Source organism: Schistocerca americana, chromosome 9, assembly GCF_021461395.2.
Source record: "Schistocerca americana isolate TAMUIC-IGC-003095 chromosome 9, iqSchAmer2.1, whole genome shotgun sequence".
In the NCBI taxonomy this organism is placed as follows: Eukaryota; Metazoa; Arthropoda; class Insecta; order Orthoptera; family Acrididae; genus Schistocerca; species Schistocerca americana.
In genome coordinates, this window is record NC_060127.1 from 59,970,230 (window position 1) to 59,989,107 (window position 18,878).

The following is an 18,878-nucleotide window of genomic DNA, read 5'->3' on the forward strand; positions in this document are numbered from 1 at the left end:
GAACTGCGACCTTCCTGACAGGAAATCACGAATCCAGTTGCACAACTGAGACAATACCCTACAGGCCCACTGCTTGATTAGAAGTCGCTTGTGAGGAACGGTGTCAAAAGCTTTCCGGAAATCCAGAAATACGGAATCAACCTGAGATCCCCTGTCGATAACGGCCATTACTTCATGTGAATAATGAGCTAGCTGCGTTGCACAAGAAAGATGTTTTCTGAAACGATGCTGATTACGTATCAATAGATTGTTCCCTTCGAGGTGATTCATAATGTTTGAATACAGTATATGCTCCAAAACCCTACTGCAAACCGACGTCAATGATATAGGTCTATAGTTCGATGGATTACTCCTACCACCCTTCTTAAACACTGGTGCGACCTGCGAAATTTTCCAATCTGTAGGTACAGATCTATCGGTGAGCGAGCGGTTGTATATGATTGCTAAGTAGGGAGCTATTGTGTCAGCGTAATCTGAAACCACACAGCACAAGAAATACAGAAAACTCCAAGCAACGTAAAAGGAAAAACACACTTCGCGCCAGAAGTACTCAAGTAGTAGTTGATAATGAAATAACATTTATCACTAAATATAGTAACTGAAACAGAATAATAAAAAACAAGAATAGTTATATTTATCCGTTTCCTTATATGGGCCAGTTTACACAGGCTCCGTAGAGCACACAAATGATTTTGCTGCATAAACAGCGCTGATGGAACCTGCTTCCAGTCTAACTTCGCAACAGTTATGGTACAGCCCCCACAATAAAAGGAGACACAGAGCGACAGAAGAAGGGGGAAAAAAAGGAAAAAATTAAATCCAAAACAGTCATGCAAGTGCTGAGAATCAAATTACATTTGTTGCTAATTATAGAAACAACAAAAAGAAAAAACATTATTTATTTACATTATGAAAACAAATTGCTACACACAGAGGGCCTTGGCAGGGCAACCAGAGACAGTGGCTGTGTGTGTAATTCGAAAGCAGGCCTTTTGACTCAAAGCTTACTTGTTAACAGTCTTTGTGATGTGTGTGTGTGATTTTCCACTGTTTTATTCACTTATTTTCCTAGATAGGCCATTGTATATAGACTCCATAAATCTACTGTTTTACACACTAATGACTATATTTATTTCATTATTTACTTATTTCATTAACAGTACAGAGTAACCCACCACCTTGAAATATAAGTTGGGTCAGATGCTTCTGAATCTAATAGCAAAGACTTCTCATTGTTACAGTCTTATTGGTATACAGTTGTTAATGCTTTTTTTAAAAAAAAAATAATAATAATAATATAAAGAACATTATATATAAAGATTTCTCTGAGGTTACAACGAATTGAATGCTTAACAATTGTTAAAATGGTTCCATATAAATTGTTAGTACCTATCAAATAACTTCCGGGAATTCAGCCAGGTAACACTTTCAGCGACCGCCGATATTTCGGCGGGAGAACACCCCGCCATTTTCAAGGCAAACTGCAACGGACAGGCGGCGTACATGCAAATTTAATACCTCGGTCCTCGGACCCAAGCAGGAAAGATAACACACACACACTGAACACTAGTGCCACCAAAGATGGCCAAAGTCAGAGCTATCGATAGTGAGACTATGAATTCACCGGTGAGGTAGCATTGAGTCTGTCCCTCTGTTTCTTGACAAGGGAGAGAGCCGGATTCCAAACAGAGTTTAAACAGAAACCTCCATCCCTGTTAACAAGGTTGCTCGCTAATTTAATCTCAACTGCCTCCCGAATCACACTGTCCCAATAGCTGGACGTGCATGCCAATATCTCGGTCTTATTATATAACATGGGGTGACCAGTATCCAAGCAATGTTCGGCAATAGCAGATCTATTAGGCTGCTGTAATCGTGTGTGCCGTTTATGCTCAGTACATCTGTCCTCCACGGTCCTGATAGTTTGACCAATATATGCCATGCCGCAGCTACAAGGGACACGATATACACCCGCCTTACGCAGTCCAAGATCATCCTTAACGGAACCCAAAAGTGCTCTAATTTTAGATGGAGGTCGGAAAACGCATTTCACATCGTATTTCCGTAAAATACGACCGATCTTATTGGACGTGTTTCCTACGTAAGGCAAGAAGGCAGTAGACTTAGGTGTTGACTCAGAATTATCATCAATCACTTGATGTACAGTTGGTCGATAGCGCAACGCACGTTCAATCTGTCTATCACTGTAACCATTTTGACGAAATGTAACTTCAAGATGGGACAGCTCAGCTGGCAAAGTCTCAGCGTCAGAAACGATATGTGCCCTGTGTACCAAGGTACGAAGTACCCCTTCACGCTGAGCCGAATGGTGACAACTATTAGCTTGTAAGTACAAGTCGGTGTGAGTACGTTTCCTGTAGACTGCATGTCCCAATGATCCATCATCCTTCCTCCTAACCAACACGTCGAGAAAGGGAAGGCAACCATCCTTTTCCACCTCCATCGTGAAACGAATGTTCGGGTGGATCGAGTTCAGATGTTCTAGAAAGACATTCAAATTCTCCCTACCGTGAGGCCAAACAACGAAGGTATCGTCAACGTATCTATAGAAACAGGCGGGTTTTAAAGGCGCCGACTCCAATGCACGTTCCTCGAAGTCTTCCATAAACAAATTTGCGATCACAGGAGACAACGGACTACCCATCGCAACTCCATCTGTCTGCTCGTAATACTGGTCATTAAATAAGAAATAAGTGGATGTCAACACATGCCTAAAGAGATTAGTTAAATCAGCACCAAACCTGGCTTCAATTAACCGCAAAGAATCAGACAGAGGAACACGAGTTTGGAATCCGGCTCTCTCCCTTGTCAAGAAACAGAGGGACAGACTCAATGCTACCTCACCGGCGAATTCATAGTCTCACTATCGATAGCTCTGACTTTGGCCATCTTTGGTGGCACTAGTGTTCAGTGTGTGTGTGTTATCTTTCCTGCTTGGGTCCGAGGACCGAGGTATTAAATTTGCATGTACGCCGCCTGTCCGTTGCAGTTTGCCTTGAAAATGGCGGGGTGTTCTCCCGCCGAAATATCGGCGGTCGCTGAAAGTGTTACCTGGCTGAATTCCCGGAAGTTATTTGAAAGTTGTATACGCCAGGAGAAACTCAGGTCTCACATTGTTAGTACCTAGTTTATGAGAATATAATTTATACAATGCAAATGTCAAAGAAAAATAAAAAAAAAAAGAAAATGTAACACAATGACCGTGGTTAAGAATAATTTGTAAGATATATTTGGATGAGTAATACAGTCTAAGTAGCATGTTGGTTAGTAATAGTCTATTTCTATCTATTTCAGATGAGAAGGTCTCTGAACAACCTCAAGCTATTCTCATCTGAAATGGTTTGCACTAATGTATGTTTGCACAGATTATGACTAAAGCAGCCACATGTCATTTTATCACAAAGAGCCCAATCCAATCCTGGTTTAAGTCTGCAGGGTCAGCTCAAGGCCCAATTAACTTCAGGTGCTGCTTGGTGCCCAAACTGAGGGAGGGGGGGGGGGGGGGGGGGCAGCACAGAGGTGCCACAACTTGGGACTTCTATACATGATGTATCACAATGTTACTTGCACCGCCAAGCTGTGAGCAGAACCAGGTGTGTGTGTGTGTGTGTGTGTGTGTGCAGTGCATATCTCGATTAGCAGAAAAAGGGACACAGGTGAAAATATATGGGGACAAAGAGGGGATGAGCACCACAAATAGGTAAGTCGCTCATGTGCAAAAATGTTGTTGAACCAACCATGCTAGTCTGGATTCATCATTGGTTAAAATACCAACATGAAAATAAGCGGAGACACCGTAGAAGAGTAAAGGAAAAAACCATATCTTATGTCCAAATAGTCAAGTGGTTGTCGAGAATGTAACTACATTAATTACTTAATATACTGAATAAAATGAAGTAATAGAAAGAGAAAACAAATAGTTACTCACATACTTCTTTTCCGTATAGGTCAGTTTATATAGGCTCCCTAGAGATAGTATACTTTTAGACACTAACAACTACAACATGTCATTTTGTCACAGAAACAGCCCTGTTTGAGCCTGGTTACAGCCTGACTTCACAAGCAGTTACCATTAGAATGGAAGGAGAGACAGAAGGTAAAAAACCTTTCTATTTGAAATAGTAAAGCAGTTGTTGAGAATGTAATGACATTTATTACCTAATTAACGAATAAAACAATGATAAAATATGACTGAGTTTTCTCATTTTGAGAGAACTGAAGGAGTGATCTGTTTTACTTGCTAAAAACAGATGACAGTCTGGATCACACAAAACCAGTTTCAACAGACTGCCATCTCTAGATCTTAAAAATTTTTTTGTTGTGAGCCAAATTCATTTTACACTGAATCGCACACCAAGCTGTCATGTGGATAACTGTCAGCACATTATAAAAGGTTTCACAACTGAAATATTTACAAAGTGCTAATTTTTATCCACATGACAAGTAGACACGAGGTTCAGTGCAAAATGAATACATTTCACAACAAAAAGACCTGAAGATGACAGAGAAGTCTCTCGAAACCAACTGACTCAAACAAAGAAATATTTGATGCGATCTATGCTACTGGATGTTTTTTTAGCAGATACAATGTGAAAAAAGTATTTATTTTCTTTTACAAGCCAGGTTATGGAGCCTCTCTGGAGCTATATCTATAAACACTAACGACTACCAAAACCCAAATCTGGAAGTAGTTTCGATTGGGCTCTATCAACAGTTGACACACACGCTTTAAATAGTGAGATACTTGTTGAGAATGAAATGTCATTTGTTTCTTAATATAATGAACAAGGCAAAATAATAAAAAGAGAAAATAAATACTTATTAATTTAGTTAGTCCCTAAAACTAAAACTACCCATTAATAACAACAAGTCACTTCGTGGCTTCAACAATGCCAGTCGACCCTGCTTTCAGTCTGGCTTCATCAATAGTTAAAGTACAACCATTAGAATGAAAGGAAACACCTACCAGTGGAAAAGATAGAAAACATATTTTATGTGCCTGATCAAATAATGGGAACTCCAAGTTGAAATATCAATGATACTGGTGAAAGTACAGTTTGCAATGTTTTCAGGCTTTGGAAGACTATGTTACTCATTTAACTTTTGGTCACAACTCTCTTCAGAAAAGGAGGATCTCTCTCTCTCTCTCTCGCGCACACACACACACACACACACACACACACACATCCTTGCACACATGACCAGTCTCTAGTAGTGCCAGCTTGAGCTGCCAGATTAGTGGTTGGGTGTAATGTGTGCTTGCTTGTATGAGTATACATCTGTCTGTGTGTGTGTGATCTTTTATTTCTTTTTCTTTTTGAAGAAGGCTTTGGCCGAAAGCTAAATGTGTAACAGTCTTTTCACTGTGCTGGTCTCCAACTCTGCAGTTAATAGCAATCTATCATTTTCCTAATATTATTGATATTTTATACTACCTGAAATGCCTAAGTATTTGAGAATATAATTACATCTGTTACCAAACATAATGAATAGATCAAAATTATGAAAGTACAAAATAATTTTGGCATTAGGGAAGTGATCGATTCCACCAGTGAGCTTTGACCCTTGACGTCATCAATAGGGCAGAAACGCCTATATCCAGAGTATACAAAATGGCAGCGATGTTGTCAACATGTACACATGCCAACAAATATAAACAAAATAAAAATGACATGAACTTCTCAATCCAACAATAAAATGAGAGTAATGGGACAAAAACAGGAAATACAGTTTTAGGATGAGGCCAAGCTAAATATATAACAATACAAAACACCGCACGATAAAAAAATAAAATAAAAAATCTTGACTCATGATATAATGCTACAGCCACAAAATCAACAGGAGTCTTACACATCACTCAACCTAGACAGCTTAAACAAAGCCCACAATAACTAAAACTAGCATATGCAATTCCAAAAAGTGGAATCTGACATTTCCTTTGACCTATGGAGGCCAAACGGGGCCTTCAATACCTACTGGTGAACAACAAATAAACAAACCATAGCCACAAAACCTCACACATCTACACAACTCACAGAACACCACCAAAACCAAAACCCAAACACCCTATATTCATTAGATCAATGACCACACACACACACACACACACACACACACACAAACTAATCTGATGTAACTAAAACATGAAACACACAAACAAAAGGGAAAAAAACATAACTCATTAAAAACAAAGCAAACAATTTGAAACCCACGTTACAACACCGACTACCCGGACTCAAACAAACCTACGTTACCATAGTGATAACCATGACTCAGATGAACCCAATACAACAGTTAAATGCAACACGTCAACATCAATCACCAGAGGTTGCCATCAAATACAAAATGACAAAAAGCACGAACCAACTCAAAAACACTGCACCCAACACCCACATTGCCCTGGGCTCACGCCAAAATGATATCGCATACCACAACACCATTACGTCATTGGTCAAAGCAAACAGATACAATCTGAGGCTTCCAACGATCCAAAATTTTTAGATGTGTTTCCTAGAGCTATGCCTGTACACAATAAAGACCATAACAACACACAGTCCCATTCAGAATGTACTTCTAGTACATGTACATCAACAGTTTAAGTATCACTGTTAAAACACGAGAAAACAAGGAACAGAAAATACAAAAACTGGATTTTGCACTGGAAATTGTGTGAGTAGTTATGGAGATGTAATGGGATTAATTACTGAATACAAGCAATAAAGCAAAACAACAAAAGAAGTGGAAAAAACGTTTATAAAGGTTTGCTAGAGAAATACCTTCACACAGCATGGCTTCATGTCAGAAAGGCAATACAGAAATTAAAAAATAAGTCAGCAGGCATACATGAGGTTCAAGTCTCCACTAGCAAGACATACTTAGACAGCATACAAACCCCATTAAATAACAAACCTAATGATTGAGTTCTTTACTTGAGGTATCTCTCGTGAGTACTTAAAGCATGAGTAATTGTGTCCTTACTAAAGGAGGGTACTGCAGAGAGTACTGAAAACTACAGCCTTGTTCAACTATCCTCTTTATTTCCAAAAATGACTGAATTACTTATGAAAGACGGACTACTATGTTACAAGAGTACGTATAACCTAACATAAAAGTAGAGTTTGGTTTTCGATGTGGGAGAAGGGCACAATTGGCCACTACAGCACTTACGACAGTGATATATGGAGCTGTTTAAGGCTTGTAACACTGCTGACCATAAAATTCTACTAAACAACAAAATTATTTAATTGGATAGATAAAAGGTCTACTCACCAAGCCAGTGCAGAACACACACGTAATAGAAGTTTATGATTAGGCAAGCTTTTAGAGCCAGTGGCTCCTTCTTCAGGCAGAAAGGTTGAAAGGTAAGGAAGAGGGGCGAAGGAAAAGGACTGGAGAGGTCAAGGGAAAGGGGTGGATTTTGGGAAAATCACCCGGAACTGTGGGTTAGGGGAGACTTACAGTACGGGATGAGACGGAAAGACTGATTGTTGGGGACTGCACCCTCCAATACAGCCTTGTCACCTGAGGCAAATATATTTGTTCAGATGCAGACACTTTACAGCAATACACCACCCTTCTCACCTCAGTCTTCACTGCACGTAATTACCCCACCAGCATAGTTAAAAAGCAGATTTCCTGGGCCATCACTTCAATCGTGGTACGACTGAGCCCTCCACAAAATAGCTTCAGAGCACACCATTGGTGACTCAGTATTCTCCTGGTCTGCAATGTGTTAATCAGCTCCTACGACAGCGCCACGACTTCCAAAAATCATACCCTGAAATGAGATCCATTCTGTCTAAAATTTTGCCCACCACACCTACAATAGCTCTCCGTTGCCCTCTCAATCTCTGAAATATCCTTATCTGACCCTATGCTCCTTCTGCACCCATCTCCCTGCCCTATGGCTCCTACCCCTGTGACAGTCCCCACTGCAAGACTTCACCTACATGCCCTCCTACCACCACCCATAATAGCCCTGTAACTGGCAAAACATATCCTATCAAAGGGAGAGCCACCTGCAAAATGACACGTCATATACTAGATACTATGTAAACATTTTTCAGCCTTCTACATCAGCATGACTACCACCAAATTATTGATTAGGGTGAATCAGCATAGGCAGAGGGTATATTCTGGCAACTCTCAATATCCTGTTGCAGAGCATGCACTACAACATGAAATACATGACCTCTGCACCTGTTTCACCACATGCACCATCTGGATCCTTTCCCCAACACCAGTTTCTCTGAACTCCGCAGCTGGGAACCAGCTCAACACATCCCTGGTGCTCGCTACCCACCTGGCCTTAATTTATGTTAATTTCTTCCGTCTCAGCTATTCTTCACTGTTGCTACTCTTTGGTTCACTCTGTTTTAGTTTTCTAAATCTTTCATCTTTCCCATCTATTTTTCATCACCCCTCCCACCTCTGTTACATACAATATACTTAGCTTCTCACTCTCATTAACTTGTGCATGATATTGTAGTAGTAGTAATGTCTGTCTTGGATATTACCCTGTCTTCTATCTTTAAGCTCTCAGGTTTTGAAGTCTCATCCGGTGCAGTCTCCAACAATAAGTCTTTCCTTCTCATCCCATACAGTAAGTCTCCCCTGCCCCGCAGTTCTGGATGACTTTCCCAAAATCTACCCCTTTTCCTAAACCTCTCGAGTCCTTTTCCTTCAGCCTTATTCCTTCCCCTTCAACCCTTTTGCCTGAAGGAGACGGCAACTGGCTCCAAATGCTTGCCAATCACAAGTCTTATGTGAGTGTTCTGTTAGATGGAAATAGTGTGCACATCTGCTGATGATAGATATTTAGTGAAACAATTGTCAGACAAAAATTAAACATATGTGTTCCTCAGGATCAATGACTTTCCACACAGCATGAGGTATGGAGAGAACATTCTCTTTACTGATGACAGCAACATTACAGTCATTGGTAAAGCACCAGAATTCTGATAGAAAAAGCACATAAAACCCTCAAGGATGTTTACAAATGGACAAGATGTAATTAATCAACACAAAACAAAGAAAACAAAAAGTATACATTTCAACAGGAAAGGGGTGAAACTGTCACATTAAGCATAGGTGATAAATCTGTAGATTGAGTAGCAAATGCAAAACTTTAGGGACGAATATCAACAGTTAATTAACAAGGAGTGAAGATACAACGCTAATGGCAAAAAGAATGTCATTGGCACTTTCTGCTCTTAGGTTTTAGCATCATTCTGTAGCAGCTACTGTCTTGTGGTGACATGCAATGCCTAGGTACACAAAATTCTTAACTATGGGACTCTTTTTTGGGGATTTAAGGAACAAAATGAACACTTTTTAAACTGCTGAAAGAGGTTGCAAGTATAACACCTTGAAGTAGTAGTCAGGCTCATTGTAAAAAGCTGTTTAAAAAACTGGACATCCTTATTACATCACGTGAGTGCATCTACCAATCTGTGGTAAATATCAGGAACACTGTACTGAATATTTCACTAGTAGTTCTGCACATAATAATGGAACATCAGAAAATAAAACTGGACAATCAACTACCCAAGAAAATTAAAGATATTACTAAAATGCATATATTTAAAAAGGCAACTGAGACATTCTTTGTGAGTAATGCACAGTACATAACTAAAGCCTACTTACAGGACTCACAGCAGTGGGTAATAATGACAGCAGTAACTACAGCACCCTGTCACTTTTCAGTACAGAACAGTTCACTACTTCACAAAAGAATCATGAGTCAAGATGTAAAGTGTATGACAATAATGTCGTAACATTCACAAGATTTCAACATGGGGGACAGTGACTAGTTTTTCAGGCGGACTGAGGAAAGGTTACTAAACGATGCATGAAGCATTTCCAAACAAATGGGAATTAGTGCAAGGGGCTTAGCAGCATTGCATGGTCCGGGATCATCAATGGGGATTCTTGGCATGTGCAGCAATGAAGAAAAAGGCTATATCATGCATTACAGGTCAGCTGAAACTAAGTATATGAATCTAAGAGGCCCGTACATTAGAGACCTACCGAACTAGCTGGTGCAACTGTTAAGACACCGACTTCAAATTCATAAAGATGGAGTTTGCTCTGTCGTGTCATACTGATTTCGGATTTCTGTGGTTTTATTAAGTTACTCCAAGCAAATGCTGAGTTAGTTCCTTGATCAAGGCTACAGCCAACCACCTGTCAGGTTCTCAGGTATACAAATGTATTCCAAGTGTGTGTATATTTTGAGCTATTTCTTTTGTATTGTAATGATAAACATCATTCTGAGATGATCCTTTGATCAATAAAAATAAATAACTTTGCACATTGGTGACTAGCACAACATGTGATTTCACCACAATGTTTCATTCTGAACCTAGTTCCAATTTAACTATACCTATGGTTCAAGTGACACTGTTAAAAGGAGACAGAGAGCAATAGAAAAGGTAAAAGTCTAGTTGATGTCCAAAATATGTGCATAATTCAGAATTTAATGATATTTATTACTAAACTTAAGTTAATGAACAAGACAAAAAAATACAAAATAGTGTAAATTTATGGAGACTCCCTTTAGGACATTACAGAAGCGACCGATTCCACCTGTCTGCTTTGACACGAAGTTATCAATACAGCAGAAATGATACAATATGGCGGTAATGATGTCACCTGTCAAAACACACACACACACACACACACACACACACACACACACAAGAAATTACTCATAGGTCTCTGGAATTCTGAATTTTTTAAATTAAAACGTATGCACATCACCGACAGAATTCTCACAGAAAACACCATTCACCTATTTTACATTGAAGATTGGCTACCTGATGTAAATATGAACCAAATTACATCTCTCATGAGACATCTGAACTTTATCATTTAATCATAAACAAAAAACAGAAAAAATTGGTCAGTATAAATCAGAATTTATAAACCAACAAGGGAGGTGTCACCAATTCTGATAAAGGAAATATTACACCAATCATCAAAGAAGTAGGTCAGCACAGTAATACATCCATTCTTCATTTGCTGCTTCAGGCACATGAACTAGAGCTACTGGGATGAAGCAAGGCATCATGCCTCTGAGGCCACATTTGTCATTTAGAGCTGATTAATATGAAAACAAATTCGCTTGCAGAGATTTCATAATTTCTTATGTAAACCTGGAGGTTTAGCTTACTTTCCAGATTTACAAAACTAAACAACAAGCAACTAAAATTCTGTAGTACCCTTCATTTTCAACACTTCTGCCCTGCATATAAAAGATCAAATTGTGGGTGAGGTTGGTAGTTAACTCCTTTACAATAACTGCAGGACATCTGACGAAGTTACTGCTTGTTCACAAATTAGAGAAGAGAAATTCAATAAACATACTATTGCTTTCTGGATATCAGCTATCCACTCACCTTGGTAAAAAAGTTTTAAGGCTTATGATGCATAATCAAGTAAACTGCTAAGACAATAAAAACCACTTACAGTAGTTGCTGACATGTACACTGGAATGAAGGTGAAACTAATTGAAGAAGCTTTCAAAATCAACAGCAGGACCATTAATTCTCTCAGTTTATCTTGTAGGAAATTTGCAAGTTATTTTAAAGCACACAGTATTGAACTTTCTTAGAGTAATAACCCATACCAGAGGTTACTCCAGTGTACTATATTTATAATGAATCTATTCATCACTAAAGGAGTACATAGGGTTTTAGATGTTCTACATTCTCTGTAAGGCACAGGAGCAGAAGTATTCAAGAAAGTCCAAATGATTGTATCTATTGCACAGCTGGAACTCCATCGCAATAAAAACAAAAATATAACCCCCCCCCCCCCCCCCCCCTCCACACACACACACCTACCTTTAAAATAAATCATTAGTAAATGGAAAGTCACAATCTGGGCTCATTATAAATACATATTAAAACACAAAAATAATACACAATTATATTTATTTACAATGCAGTGACCACATTTATGTGTTACACAGTTCTGTATTATGCGAGTAGAACAACTTAAATTTTCCAATTTTTCTGGAACTATAATTGAAATCTATTCTTTTATCATTATAAAGCCTGTCAAAATTATTAAGAAGAATCTTGTTTGTACACAGGGAAATACTCTCTAATTTGTTTAACAGGGTGTTATGCAACACACATTTGCATCTAGCATCAATGACCTTAGTGACCACTCTTCTGTAACTAATATCACGTGCAACTGAAAGCTGTTTCCCCACGTCATGAAATGCTACTTTTTCAAAAGTGAAGAAACTGTGTGCCATGCCAGAGCCACAGTAAATACCACTTCCTCAGAGGGCAAAATTAGTCTACCTCTGTTTAATTCACATTTTGATTTCTCTAAGACTTTTCTAAGCGTATAACCTCCCACGTGGGTCACTATAGGTATGGCATCATGACCAATTTCCTCTATTTTGAAACTCTCATTTAATATATCTGCAAACATATGTATATAAACACTCCGATCTTTGCTCTGCTGAATAGGAATTAAAGTTTTCAGCTGTACAGTGTCATTATGAGTAGCAAACAGTACATTATTATTAAATCAAAGCTATTATTATTAAATCAAAGCTTTCTTTCATTTTCTAATACCTGAATGTAACTTACATAATAATTGGCATCACTCTGTTGATGGTATGACCCAAATCAACTTTCAAAATTATCAGATTGAAATTTCCCTGGCAGAAATTAATCAAATCCATGTTTGTCAAATAAATATGAAACTACTTTCAAGAGAGGACTGTATGGGTAAAATCAAGGATTGAAATGTCTTTGGAGAAAGAGCAACATTTGATGGGACAGACTGACCACTTACTACTACTAATTTTTCTGGTGTCTAGAAGTGAACTTATGTCATTTACACTTTTTAGTGCTTCCTGCGCAAGAGTTCTTATTGGAATCTATACTATCTTGAATGGCTTTTCGCACGTTGTCTTCTACATCAGAAAAGTGTTTTGTTTTTCTGACTGTTTCAGAACAATAGGATGGCGTCTTTGGAAATTAAGTTGGCACGACATCTTCTGTTAGTTTAGGGATTATTCGTGATAACACTTTTAGTTCACCTTTGTCCATAAGTCTGTCTACTCGAATTATGTACGATTCGTCGAAATACACCTGGTTGTTTTAGTTTTGAAGAACCAGCTGGGATGTGACGAAGCCACAAATTACGGCGATTTTCATCGGATGGCAGTGAAAATATTGTTGGTTTCCCAGTTTCCAATTTGTAATTCAATCTGTATTCAAATACACTGCACTTGCGGGGCATTTCAATGTTTCACAAAATCTGTAAACAACATTAAAAAAAAGAATTTATGGTTTGGAAGTACCTGTCACAATTAATTTGTAACACTACAGTTTACTAATAACAACATGTACTGCAACTGGAGCACTCTACACTAAACTTTGATGTTACATACCTTCTTGATTATTTACATACCTTCTTGAGTATTTACTTATAAACACATCTGTATAAAATCACGAAAACCTGTTGAACCATGTGCACACTTCGACAGTCACTATATAAGTGGCTTGCACAATACAATGTACTTGTTTTACAACTCTCACTGAAAGAAATTTGGTGGTTAAGTAAAATCTACATGGTTGAGGTTATGCACACTTCTTATTATTATACTCTCATATACACTTATTTCATTACTAAAAAATTATATACACGTTGAATGATTTCAGTATACACATTAAAAAAGACGTGGTTGAAAATAACTTACACTACAGTACTTGGCTCACATGACACTCACAAACACACTCAACTGCTAACACGATACACACAAGCACACTGTGGCCTGAGATGCTGATGTCACGATAATGCTCCCGCACCCGTCTTTCTAGTGCTCCTTGATACACACGCCGACAAACACGAACAAAAATAAAAATGACAATATCGTCTCACGCCATAAATAAAATGCAACTGACGGGACAGCAGCAGAAAATAAGTAGCTTAGGGGGAGGAAATGCTAAAAAAAAAAAAAAAAATCACACCATCCTAAAACAGATGTTATCAAAAAATTTAAATTACGGCATTTTGCTATACAAAACAAACCTGGACGAATCGGACATTTCCCTTGGTTTGCTACGCTCCTCCAAGCAAATTCTGAGGTGGTTCCTTTATCAAGGGCACAACCAATCACCTGTCATGTTCTGAAGCATACTTATGTATTCCGCGTGTGCGTATATTTGAGCAACTGATTTTGTATTGCGATGACGATTCATATATCATACTGATATGTTCGTGTATAGGTAAACCACAACTATCGTTACCACATAACCAACACTCACAACTCCCAAATGTGGAAACAGAACTCCAAATACCCCATATTAACTAGATGAATTAAAACACAACTGACCTACCATTAATATAAAACAGGAAAAACATAGCAGTTACTATAGAATAAAATTAAAACAAACATTAAAGCAAAAACCAAATGAACCCAATACCACAAGTTAAATAAACTCAGCACGTCCACCTCCACCACCAGATACAACATATCTACATACACAACCAACTCAAAAACATTAGGTCATAGTGACATCACACATCACAACAGCATTACGTCACAGGTCAAAGCAGACAGGTGGAATCGGACGCTTCTGTTGACTCTCTTGGAGCCTTTAGACGTGTTTGGAGCTACAAAAACAGTTTGCAACATTTTTGTGTTGTACCCCAGTGAATGAAAGCAGCCGTACTTGACATTATGAAAGAGTACATTTTGCCAATCACAATAATTATTTCGCACTGTTTCCGGTCGCCCAAGTACCTCAAAGATGTTGCTTTTCAACATCTTACTGTTGACCATGAACTCACTTCTAAGGATGCTATAGCAGATGCTTATATCAATAACACAGACAGCATACAAGCTGCCGTCAAACGATCTCTGCATGGTATAAGGCAGTGCAAACATTTTACAGTTACCTGTTGGACTTTGTTTAAAGGAAACAAAACCAAAACTGAATGAAACAGGTTTACTTCACTCATTAAACAGATGCATAAACAGTGAAACTTTTGCTGTTCTGCCTCTGATAGACCAGTCCACAGTATCTTCTGCAACACAAAAATTGTCATCAGAAACGGAACAGGCTATACCAGCGATATCAGCAACAACAGTCTCTACTACACCTCCAGAAGCTTTAGAAACCACCCATCCCTTGAGCAAAAGAAGAGTGTCTCCGCCAGGCCATCTGAAGGACTTTTTATTCAAGACAGGCAGCAACCAAACAACGAGGCGACCAGTGTGAGGGATTCGAAAGACAACATATCATTAGCTATATTATATCAAAATGTCCGGTCTAATTAGTAAGATTGCTGAACTTGATGTGCTTTTGATGGATAAATTAAAGGATATTTTAGTTTTATGTATAAGTGAGCACTGGCTAAAAGAAAACCAAGCTTGTACAGCCAGAATAACAGGATTCAAAATGATCAGTAGCTCTTGTAGTGAGAATTTTAAAGGGGTAGGAACATGTATATATGTGAAGCAAGGAATTGAATGCAAAGAAATTAAACTCAGTAAGATAAGACACATTGGTAAAGAGTTTGAATACAGTATGTGCAAACTTATAGAACCCAAAATAATTATCGTGTGCATATACCATTCCCCATCAGGGAACTTTATGACATTTTTAGACAGTGTTTAAAGACTTTTTAATGAATTAAGACATTTTACAGAGAGCATTACTGTACTTGGTGAGTTCAATGTCAACTTTAAAATGAACTGTCAAAAAGTATCGGCCGGCCAGTGTGGCCGAGCGGTTCTAGGCGCTACAGTCTGGAACCGCGAGACCGCTACTGTTGCAGGTTCGAATCCTGCCTCGGGCATGGGTGTGTGTGATGTCCTTAGGTTAGTTAGGTTTAAGTAGTTCTACGTTCTAGGGTACTGATGACCTCAGCAGTTAAGTCCCATAGTGCTCAGAGCCATTTGAACAATTTTTTTGTCAAAAGTATCAAACCTAAATTTGTTATATTCACAAAATTTAGCACCATCTGTCCAGGAATGCACTAGATATGGAAAACACTCTGAAACAATAATAGATCAAATATATTTTGACTTGCAAAAGCTAGATCATATTATTGAAGTAACTGACACAGGGTTCTCGGACCACAAAGCTATAAAACTCTCTATAAATGTACTGGGCACAAATTCTAGAATACATGAGAAATATATCTACAGAAGATGTATCAATGAGGACTATATTAGGGTTTTTAATTGTTTATTAAAAAACTCAAACTGGGATTTAGACAAACTCTACACCGTGGATATGAAATTTCAGTCATTTTTAACTTGTTACAAACATAACTATGAAATTGTGTTCCCTCTTAACAAAATTAAAATAAAAAGCAAGCCTAATACTTGGGTAACACAGGGGAAATGGAAATCTGGAGAGCGACTTAAAAAGCTAAGTAAATCAGCCAGGCTAAATCCAGTTCTGAAACAGTATGTCACCTGCTACAGAAAAATTGTACAGGAAAATCATTAATGCAGCAAAAAAAAGTTACATAACGACTCATACATCAGTAGAAGCAAGGGTAACAAGAAAATGAAATCAGTTTGGAATGTGATAAATACAACTGTAGGCAGAAGTAAGTAAGGGAGAGTAGCTTTGTTATTAAAAGTGAGGACAAAACTATAAGTGATCCTTTATGTATTGCCAATATATTCCACCTTCTTTATGCAAGTATTGTACAAAGCCTCATAAAAACCCACAGACAAACAAAGATTAAACATAGCATCTCCACCAATCCTAAAACTATGTTTTTATACCCTGTAAGTGTACAAGAAGTACAGAATGCAATCAACAAACTAAAAAATAAATTGTCTTGTGGCACTGATGGCATTCCAGATAAAATACTTAAACACAGCATAAGTATTGCTCATCCCCTTGTAGACATAATGAACACCTCTTTCAGCACTGACACTTTCCCTAAAGAATTAAAGCTGTCAACAACAAAACCATAAAATAAAAATGGTGATCCTCATGATGTAAAAAACTTCATGACCCATATCCTTGATATCCTGCTTCTCAAAAGTTATTGAAAGAATAATGCACGAAAGACTCTCCGCTTTCCTGAACACAAGTAGAATATTAGTCAGTGAGCAAAATGGCTTCAGAAAAAACAGGTCAACTGAAACAGCTGTATATAATTTCCTAAAACTTCTCCGGATCTCTATAGATCATAACGAAGTAAACTGTGGGGTGTTTTTAGATTTATCAAAGGCATTTGATGTTATTGATCATGAATTATTGCTTGAGAAGCTATATTGCTATGGTGTACGTGGTGCTGTTCACAGCTGGTTTAAATCATACCTGTCAGACAGATACTAGATCGCAGAAATAGTTCACGAAGGAACCTCTTACTTTTCAGATTATAAGAAAGTTAGTAATGGAGTGCCACAAGGATCTGTGCTGGGACCCCTCTTGCTCTTGATCTTCATAAATGAACTACCAAACTGCTTAACACTAGCTAATGCTGTATTGTATGCGGACGATGCAAGTCTTTTTATTAAAGCTCAAAATGAGACTGACTTGCAACACAAAGTACAAATAACAAATGAAGCAGCAGGAAAATGGCTTAGAGATAACTGTTTATTTGTAAATGAGAAAAAAACAGTATGGATGAATTTCAGCCACGTATCGAATAAAGTAAAGCCCAATATAGTTTTGAAACTTGGTGAACAGAAGATTTTACAAACTTCAAATGCAAAATTTTTAGGTATCTGGTTAGACGAGCATCCAAAGTGGGATAAACATATTGAAATGCTCAATAAAAAGCTAATTAAATGCTGCAATATACTCAGAATGCTGAAAAACTGCTGCAGTGAAAAAACAATAATATGTGTTTATTATGCTCTTGTGCATAGTCTATTGCAGTATGGTGTCTTATTTTGGGGTAATTCAAGTCTGGCAAACCGGTCATTCATTATTCAAAAACGAGCATTACGAATAATGAAAGGGGCTGCACCAAGAGTGCTCTTCCCTTAAGCATCAAAAAGATAGAAGAGTTTTACATTTTTAAAAATGAGCTTAAAAAAATGTTATTAAGAGAATGTTTTTACAGAGTACATGGATTTTCAGAACATAGTGAGTGGTCAATGATAATGATAATTCTTATTTGAACAAATGTATGTACACACTATAATTAATTAATTATTGTTTGTTCTATTATTCTGTACTATAGAGGTCAATGATGATAAGTCATACCTGAAAAACAAATGTATGTTTGTTTTGTTATTCTCTACTATTTGCTGCACAATATATATATATTCTTATGGTTTCATTGTTTGCTTTTTGTTTATTCACAACTCATTCTCACCATGAGCAGCAATTACATTAAATGCCTTACGATATGAGTTGTTTCCGAATATTTCACCAGTTACGAAGTTGTGGTTATGTTGGGGCTAACAGCAGAGCTGACATTAATTACCTTCCTTGTCACGAACATTTGACTGGTTTTCCCCGAAATGTCACGAACTACACGATTGTTGCTAGGATAGGCCTAATAGCACAACTTAAATTGAGTGAAACAAATTGCAGTTAAATTAATATTGTTTGTCGGCTTGTTTGTGCCTCTTTCTTATTAAGGCGTAACGATTTCGGAGGTTATGGTATACTAAATTGAGAATCTCTTGCTTTGAAACACGTCGTCTCACCTGTGTCCAGCGTCCTTTGATCTGTCGTTAGGTGTGCAGAACCAACAAATGATACACCACCTTTCTTTCCTGTCATACCTCACGCTGACCACTGAAACTACTGAACGAAATACGGAAGTATGTCATTGGTCCTGATGCAGCCTCCCCCATTGTTTACACAGGAATATGAAAACGTCAGTATCGCAAAGGCAGGTGA

General features: G+C 37.9%; 1 protein-coding gene and 1 long non-coding RNA gene across 4 annotated transcripts in view; both read right to left on the bottom strand.

The window, feature by feature from the left end:
* The window catches only part of LOC124551135 (speckle-type POZ protein-like), an 84,150-nt gene that overhangs the window by 64,885 nt on the left and 387 nt on the right, over positions 1-18,878 (bottom strand). The window contains exon 1 of one of the 2 annotated variants that reach the window (XM_047126098.1): positions 18,683-18,827. The exons of the other annotated variant lie outside the window; for it this stretch is intronic. The gene's annotated coding sequence lies outside the window, so the exon portion shown is untranslated. Of the gene's footprint in view, positions 1-18,682; positions 18,828-18,878 lie in introns of those variants that run through there. 2 annotated transcript variants of the gene reach the window in all.
* LOC124551136 lies at positions 11,941-13,975 on the bottom strand. Of its 2 annotated transcripts, none has more exons than XR_006967779.1 (3): positions 13,748-13,975; positions 13,439-13,585; positions 11,941-13,305 (listed from the first exon to the last, which is right to left on the bottom strand). It is a non-coding gene; the product is annotated as an uncharacterized LOC124551136 (long non-coding RNA). The 2 variants fall into 2 exon arrangements; XR_006967780.1 differs by having other exon boundaries at positions 13,459-13,585; positions 13,748-13,973.